This window comes from Sinocyclocheilus anshuiensis, unplaced genomic scaffold (genome assembly GCF_001515605.1).
Source record: "Sinocyclocheilus anshuiensis isolate Anshui unplaced genomic scaffold, SAMN03320099.WGS_v1.1 scaffold1543, whole genome shotgun sequence".
Taxonomy (NCBI): domain Eukaryota; kingdom Metazoa; phylum Chordata; class Actinopteri; order Cypriniformes; family Cyprinidae; genus Sinocyclocheilus; species Sinocyclocheilus anshuiensis.
In genome coordinates, this window is record NW_015551074.1 from 1,247,231 (window position 1) to 1,256,367 (window position 9,137).

The following is a 9,137-nucleotide window of genomic DNA, read 5'->3' on the forward strand; positions in this document are numbered from 1 at the left end:
GAGCGGACGCACACGTGCGAGTGTTTCGCATTGATCATCTGTGTTACTGTATGTAGAGATGCAGACGGTAGCTGCGCTTCTGTGACCGAGTGTTTTAGCCTGTGATTTCTGCTAAATCTCCTGCGGGACCGCTGAGCTTCGCTGGCTTTATCTGCAGGCGTTTGGATGTTCACTGGACTGGTTCCAGTGGCGTTTGCACAGTTCCAGCGTGGTCGGACTGAATGTGAGCATCCAGCAGCTAGACTCTCATCATTGCGATGCTTCGCTGCTGCTGCTGAATCTGACACTGATTCCACACGTCGTGTTCGCTGAACGTTATTATGGGAAGCCAAACAACCCAGAAGTAGGACGAAACATGGCTCGATAGACTGAATGTACGACTGCCAACGAAGCGCAGGTAGGACATACACGGCACGAACTAATCTCACCATCGCGGTGCTGATCGATTACAACATTACTCATACTGCTCCGCAGAAGTTCATGTGTTTGCCTAGCAACCACCCAGAACACCCTAGCAACCGCATAGCAACACCCTATCAACCACCCTGGGTACCCTAGCAACTGCATAGCAACACCTAAGCAACCACCCCGAGTACCTTGGCAACCGCATAGCAACCCCCCTAGCAACCACCCCAGGTACCATAGCAACCGCATATCAACACCTTAGCAACCACCCTGAGTACCCTAGCAACCGCATAGCAACACCCTAGCCACCGCATAGCAACACCCTATCAACCACCCCGAGTACCCTAGCAACTGCAGAGCAACACCTTAGAAACCACCCTGAGTACCTTGGCAACCGCATAGCAACCCCCCTAGCAACCACCCCGGGCACCATAGCAACCGCATATCAACACCTTAGGAACCACCCTGAGTACCCTAGCAACTGCATAGCAAAACCCTAGCAACCGCCTAGCAACCACCCAGAACACCCTAGCAACCGCATAGCAACACTCTATCAACCACCCCAGGTACCCTAGCAACTGCAGAGCAACACCTTAGAAACCACCCTGAGTACCTTGGCAACTGAATAGCAACCACCCCGGGTACCATAGCAACTGCATAGCAACTGCCTAGCAACCACCCAGAACACACTAGCAACCGCATAGCAACACCTTAGAAACCACCCCGAGTACCTTGGCAACCGCATAGCAACCACCCCGGATACCATAGCAACCGCATATCAACACCTTAGCAATCACCCTGAGTACCCTAGCAACTGCATAGCAACACCCTAGCAACTGCCTAGCAACCACCCAGAACACCTTAGCAACCGCATAGCAACACCCTATCAACCACCCCGGGTACCCTAGCAACCACAGAGCAACACCTTAGCAACCACCCCGAGTGCCTTGGCAACCGCATAGCAACCCCCCTAGCAACTACCTTGGGTACCATAGCAACCGCATATCAACACCTTAGCAACCACCCTGAGTACCCTAGCAACTGCATAGCAACACCCTAGCAACCACCCAGAACACCCTAGCAACCGCATTGCAACACCCTATCAACCACCCCAGGGACCCTAGCAACCGCAGAGCAACACCTTAGCAACCACTTCGAGTACCTTGGCAACCGCATAGCAACCACCCTGGGTACCATAGCAACTGCATAGCAACCACCCAGAACACCCTAGCAACGAGCGTGTTGACAAAAGACACAAATATAACATATTAATGTTGTTATTATATGTAGGCATCTTTGCTTTATCAAAGTGATTTTCCCCATCATACGGATAAAGTTTAAAGCATTAATCAACCCTTTATTGCCACATTCGATGTTAATGAAAAGAATCATCATGACAGAAATTTACAAAAGTATAAATTGTAAGAAATAAAAAGCTACAGTTTGAGACCAGAAATGCATCACGTAACTGCTTGCGAGGAAGATTGGAATTATTAACTCATTTCTATAACAAAAGAACGAACGACTCAGACCTGAAGACTCGAGAGGTGAACGAATCATTTCTGTTTCCTGTTTCGGAATGAACGAATCCCTCGATGTTCCCGAGTCATATTAAAGATTCGTTCAAAATGAACCCGTCCTCCTCTTTAATACCGTGCCGTTTTGTCCCACTTTTGGTGCGTGTGGCTTCCCGTATTGCATGCTGCATAATGACAGATTAGTCTCATCTTTAGGTTTAGACTCGAGCTCAAGAGTGTTCATTTCACTCTTGCCTGTTCTGTCAAACACACGAGCGAGTTAACAACCGTCTCCGGTTTACAGGCCAACACAGAGTCTATAATATCATCTCGGCGTTGAGCTGTAAATACTGAAACAAAAGAAATGCTGTACTGTGTTAATGAACGGATTCAGAACGGGCTTCACATCACTTGATGGGTCTTCTTTGGTTTGTGTCCAGGTCAAACTCGTTCGTCTTTTGGTGCCATTCTTGTGTATCGTGTGACTTCAAGTAGCTGAGCAATCCACCGCATCACAGAGGTTTAATGTGTGTTCGTTTGGAAAAAAAATAAACGTTTGAATATGTATTCTTATGAGCAGCTTTGTGTGAAGAACCTCAATCCACATAAACTTCACAAACAAACTGCTGTTCCTCTTTTGTGTGCATGCTGTGTTCATCCTTTGAAATAATGTGATCTACACTGCTGTTTTACACAAGTCTCTTCTGCTCATCAAGGCTGCATTTATTTGATCAAAAATACAGAAAAATACTGGAATATTGTGAAATATTATTGCAATTTTAAAAAATGGTTTTCTATTTTAATATACTTTAAAATATAATTTATTCCTGTGATGCGCAGCTGTATTTTCAGCATCATTACTCCAGTCTTCAGTGTCACATGATCTTCAGAAATCAGTATAATATGCTGATTTATTATCAATGTTGGAAACTGTTGCACTGCTTCATATTTTTTTGGAACCTCTGATATTTTTTTCAGGATTCTTTGTTAGTTTTTATTCAAAATAGAAATCTTTTTGGGGTCCGTATTTTTTTTCTTTCTATTTTTGAAAGAAATTAATACTTATATCGTATTATACTAATACGATAATAAACACATATTGTTAGAAAAGATTTCTATTTTAAATCAAAACTGTCCTTTTAACTTTTTATTCATCAAAGAATCCTGAAAAAAGTATCAGAGGTTCCAAAAAAATATGAAGCAGCAAAAACTAATAAATCAGCATATTAGAATGATTTCTGAAGATCATGTGACTCTGAAGACTGGAGTCATGATGCTGAAAATACAGCTGCGCATCACAGAAATACATTATATTTGAAAGTATATTAAAATAGAAAACCATTTTTTAAAATTGCAATAATATTTCACAATATTCCAGTATTTTTCTGTATTTCTGATCAAATAAAAAATATCTGCCAATGGGGTCAGAAAAAAAAACTTGTTTTCTTTTTAAATGAAGTTGCTTTTCCAGACCTCAACTTCTGGAAAACTGAGTTCAGAACTTTATTTAATGTTACTGTGCCATACGCAAAATACCCGCGTGCAGTGCTGGGAGAAACGAACCGTTTCGAAGCTTTGAATCAATTGAATCACTTGCGTTTCAAAATGATTCACTGTTTCGAAACGCCACACGCTGGCGACCCCTGCTGGTCAAAACCGTGTAAATGCAGTCAAATGTTTTATGGAGGACTTGTCTACACAGGCCAGTAAGAGACTACTATCTAATCATGTTTCTTCCTTTTAATTACACAAATGTTTCAAATTAAAAATGTCAACAAATTTTGAAAACTGATCCGAAATCAGGTCAAAAGGCGACACCTGCTGGTCAAACTATGCAAATGCAACGAGAACACAACAAATGTCTAATAACCAGGTTTCAAAGCGTTCATATGGCTAACGTACAAATCATAAAATACTATAAAATAGGATCTGTGTGTATAATTTGTGCGCTTTTATTAAATTGTGGTGCTTGTTTTGTGTCTCTTATGGGAGGACATGGCTAATCAGGCCAATTTATTAACTATATCGCTCTAATTACACACGTGTTTGTCATTAAAACTGAACCGAAACTATGAATCTGATCCGAGATCGGTGAACCATGAAATCACGTGACATGGCCGACTCACTGATTCAAATGATCCGGTCAGAGTGAGTCTCCAGTGAACGACTCGCTGATTCAAATGATCCGGTCAGAGCGAGTCTCCAGTGAACGACTCGCTGATTCAAATGATCCGGTCAGAGCGAGTCTCCAGTGAACGACTCGCTGATTCAAATGATCCGGTCAGAGCGAGTCTCCAGTCAACGACTCGCCGAGTTAATGATTCACTGAATCCACTCAAAATGAGCAAATCCTCGGAGCTCGGGTGCGCGTGCGACTGATGGCGTGAAAAGTAAGTTACTAATGCCGCATTGTATGTTATTGTAAATGAAAATCATATTTAGGTCATGAGTGTCCATTATTTGTGAACTAAAGCTGCTGCAAAAGGCTGTTTAAGCCCACTGTATGAAATGCTTGAACATAGGCATGTCCATATTTGTGTATTAGCTTCTAGGTTTTATTTAAAAACTAAACATAACGTTAAAATAACGCAAATGAATGCTCATGCATCTACCCCGCTGCCACAGCACTTTCAACTGATCTAAAAGTAGTGTTTGCACAACGTTTTTCTTAAAATGCGAACACTTTTTGCCCATTGTGACCGCTGTTTTTATATTAGGCCTGTATATTTATATTTGGCAACACACATTTTGTTTTTCCTCATTTCTACTATATCAAATGTTTTATTTTCACTTGTTTGTGCACTGTCAGTAGTAATCATGTATTTTCAGCAGGAAGATAGAATATAATAAATTGCAAAATAGATAAACATTCATCAATCGGTACTTTTTACTTTTAATACTTAAGTACATGAATAAAACAAGTACTTTTACCCATTGAAAGGGAGTAGTACTACTTTTACTGGAGTAGTATTTTATTACTCAAGTGCTTGATTTGTGTGCTGAACTTGTGCACCTCTGAATGTAGTGATGGGAGAACGAATCTTTTCGAAGCTTCGAATCAATTGAATCAACTGCTCCGCAAAATGATTCACTGAATCACTCAAAACGCCTGCTCAGGACCGGCCCTAGCATTTCAAGCAATATATTGAAAAAATCTGTCACTTACCCTTTTCTTGCTCACTTTCTTTTCTCTGAGTAACAACTACATGAATGTTCTTCATCATACGTGACATTATGCATACAAAATGGACTATGAATGTCATTTCATACTGACTTTAAGTAACAGACAGTCTAACTGAACTGGAATAAAGTGACAATCAAGCGCGCAAATAAAGCAACCCCACACGTTAAACACAGTATAATCTCTTTTTTATTACAAGATGAGTTTGAACAGTTCTCCACCCGCTGCTGTTTGCACGTGGGTTTTTCCGAAGGTCCCTGTAGATTAAAGCCGGTCTGGAGAAATCCTAGCGTTTGCTCAGTACAGTATTCTACAGAAAGTCTCCTTCAGAGAAGCACAAACATCAGCACAGAACATATGCTCGGAAAACAACAGAGCTGGCTTGCTCGTGATGGACAGACCAGACGTGCATAATAAACGTGTCTACACTCATAGAAAGATTCACTACAAAAACGCTCTGTACAAAAACTGCTTGTTCCTTGTTATAAATCTCTGTTGCATGACAAAGAAAGGCGCGTTGCCTGTGACGGACAGAATGGATGCTAGTAGAAAGGTTTCTAGAAAAGTTGAAGTTTATCTAAACGACAGAACTTTGGCTTGAGTCGTTGATCAGGACGAAGCATGGATTTTATTGCCGCCTTCAAGTCAAAAGTCATGTTAGAATGACTTGAATTGTTATGGGTTTAAAGGAATTAGTTTGTAAGCTTGCATTGATCATAATTAATGTCTTTGTTCACATCATTTTGTTTTCTGCTAATGGAAGCCTTGCTAGCTTTCTGCGACAAAATAAGATACAGAACAAGCCAAATTCTGACAGTGTTTTATAACGTTTCCACAACGCTCTGGGAACCAAAAATTGTTAGCTGGGCCATAACCTTCTCTTTCGCTTTTTGAGACGCTAATATGAAATTGCACATAGTGCTCATTTGTTTCACACACATCAGATCATAATTAAGATTTCTGACATGTAATATAGAGCAGAAGTCAGGCTCCAGATGCAGAAATCCCATTCAGTTACTTTTGAATCAAGAAAATTGTTAATAATAATGTAGAACGGCTGTGAGCGGCAAGTTCATATGATGATATTTGCTTCTGCAGAAGGCATGTCAGTGTGAATATTTTTTACATATAACCAATACATGTAAAATCCCAGGACCAGCAAATCAAGAACGTTTCTTTAACTATTTTTCTAACATTTTAGAAACATTCTCCGAGGGGCCGTTCACACGGAACGCGTGTTGCTATTCCAAAGCGCTACTTTTCCATTGTTTTTCCATGTAAACGTGCTCTAGATGGTCGTGTATGACCGCTGCGCTCACATCTCGCGTCTTTTACATTTTTTAAATGCCGTGATAAGTTAAAAGAATTTCAACTTTTACACGCAGCGCTGCTCATCAATGTCAGTTCCAAAACAGCGGACCAATCAGAAGACCCCGGAGGCGGGGCAAGAGTTTGTTTACAGTAGCAAGTTGGCATGGCAACTGTTTAATTTTACGCCAACATTGCGGAGGAGGCGCTTTATTAAAAACCATCGTGTTTTTAGACACGTTCTAGTTTGTGTAACAAACGTTTTCAGAATGTTGCACTGAGGTTTTTGTGTGACAAAACTACGAACTTAAACAGAACATTCTCTAGAAGTTATTTGTAGTTTTTGGTAATAAAAACCAACATTCTGGGAACCAAAAGTTGTTAGCCGTGACAACAGATGATGTCATTAGTTTCACACCGGCTCCCGTTTGGTTATTTTTTGGTTATGTTCTCTTAAGGTTCTAGTTTGTGTAACAAACGTTCTCAGAACGTTGCAGGGAGGTTTTTGCTAAGATATAACTTGCCCATAGATGTAGTCATTAGATTTATACTGGTTACTGTTCAGTTATTTTTTGGGTGATTTTTTGATTGTGTTCTCTTAAGGTTGTTTATCCGAAATTCCGTTTTAGTTTTTTCCATATTCTGTTTTTTTTCCATTTACATTTGGAAATTTTTTCCATTTCCATTTGGATTCTGTTTATTCTTCTTCTCCATATAAATTTTTCTGGACTCCTTTTTAATGGCTAAATTAAATTGTATTAATCAAAAAGCATAAAATCACGAAACTGCAATTGGAAACATGCTATTTAACATAAATTTAGTTTAACAGAAATTAAATTTTTTGGCCTTATGAAATATGTTTTTTTCCTCACATTCTGTTTTATTGTTACCAAATTCTGTGTAAGCATGTCTAATTATTTTAATGCATAAAAACAACTTAATTAACATTTATTTTTACAATCGCCCTATGAAAAGTATTGTTGTTGTTTTTTTTTCAGAAATTGTGTATTTTTATTTTTTCTGGCTATCAAATGAAGGAATAAAACAGTAATTTAATTTATCTTTTAATCAAATGAAAGGTAAACTCTTTATTTTTTGGGTTAACAAAGGGGGTTTACTATTAAAATTAAAACATGGAAGAAATATTGTGTGATTATCCCTTAAAAAATAGAGTTTTAATAATGTTATTAAAACTGCACAACAGTAATAGGCCTATATTTCTGTCACAATTTCAAGTTAAACCGAGCTTTTATTTTGACGGGTTGCCATGAGGACCTTTAAGTTTCTGTTTGTATATGATATAATGCTAGTTTTTCTCAAATTAAACGGTCAAATGCTCATGAAGTAAACAGTATTTTTGCAGTTTAATATTCATCAGGAAATCATAGGGCCCTATATTTAGGTTTTTGTTTAACAAACTAATACAGAACATTTTCTAATGGTTATTATTAGATTAGACTAATGTTCCCAGAATGTTGAGAAATTGTAAACCGAGACATGACTTCTTAATAAACGGAATTAGTTTTATATTGTATTGAGAAGATGGGATGAAAAGCTCATTAAAAGACGTTAAATCTAGTTTATTTTTGCCCCAATTACAAATGCATTTTCATATCAGAGTTTGTAATGTGATTCATATGGAGCGGGTCGGTTTGGTTCACGACTTAGGACTCTTTATTGAAGAATATGGGGAAAAGTGTTTATCAGGCGCTCTTGAAGGCAGCAATAAAGGCAGCATATGAGTAAAAGTGAAGGGTTTAAAACATTGAGCTAGTTTCACAGAGAAAACAGAGAAAAGCAAGGTAAAATGAGAACACAAGTGATTGCTGATCTGTGAGGGATGCGGTTCTGAATCGCTCACGAATCCGCGTTTCCACAGGAAACATCTTCGTGTCCGTCATTTGGACGAGAGTCACAGGAGAGGCGTCAGGTCATGGTCTCTTTCCCCGGGAGCCTCCTGTCGTTAAAGGTATGCATGTTAATCACCTCCTCTGTTTTGACGATGGCTTGCGGCTGGGGTTTCTGTTTCCGCCGTCGCTGGCATTTCAGAGACACCCTGAGTTCCTCCAGCATCGCGCTGCAGAACGAGCGCTGCGCACAGAAGAGCAAATCACAGACACACTTTGAGTGAGTTTCAGTCGTGGTCAGTGTCGGGGAAAGATACTTTTAAAAGTGATGCATTACAATATTGCGTTACTCCCTAAAAAAGTAACTAATTACTAGGGATGTAATGATTCACTCAACTTTTACAAAATTATAAATTAAATGTGTCCTTTTATTATTGCTTGGACAAAATGCTGCACATTTCTTTGTGAAATTGAAATATAACACTATAATATACTAATATAGCACTTGCATTTTATTGCTCTTTTGTTGGTTTTGATTGCTTCTATTGTCCTCATTTGTAAGTCACTTTGGATAAAAGCGCCTGCCAAATAACTACATTTTAATAAAATGTAAATAACAAAACTAAATTGAAATTTTAAAACAAGCCCCAAATCAAATTCATAAGTGACACAAATAAAATAAATCTCTTCATATAAACAAACTAAGGATTTGTCTGTGCTCTTTCCATTTAAAATTAGAGGCAACCACTGCATTTTAATCATGATCCAAACAAAGATGCTGCATACATGCAACACGAGCAGCTTTTAATCCAGGGTTGTCCAAACTCGGTCCTGGAGGGCCGGTGTCCTGCAGAGTTTAGCCCCAACCCTAATCAAACA

The 9,137-nt window shown here is 39.2% G+C and overlaps 1 pseudogene; it reads right to left on the reverse strand.

The window, feature by feature from the left end:
* Positions 1-7,778: 7,778 nt before the first annotated feature.
* Positions 7,779-9,137, reverse strand: part of LOC107662241 (glutamate receptor ionotropic, kainate 2-like) — a 54,639-nt pseudogene continuing 53,280 nt past the window's right edge.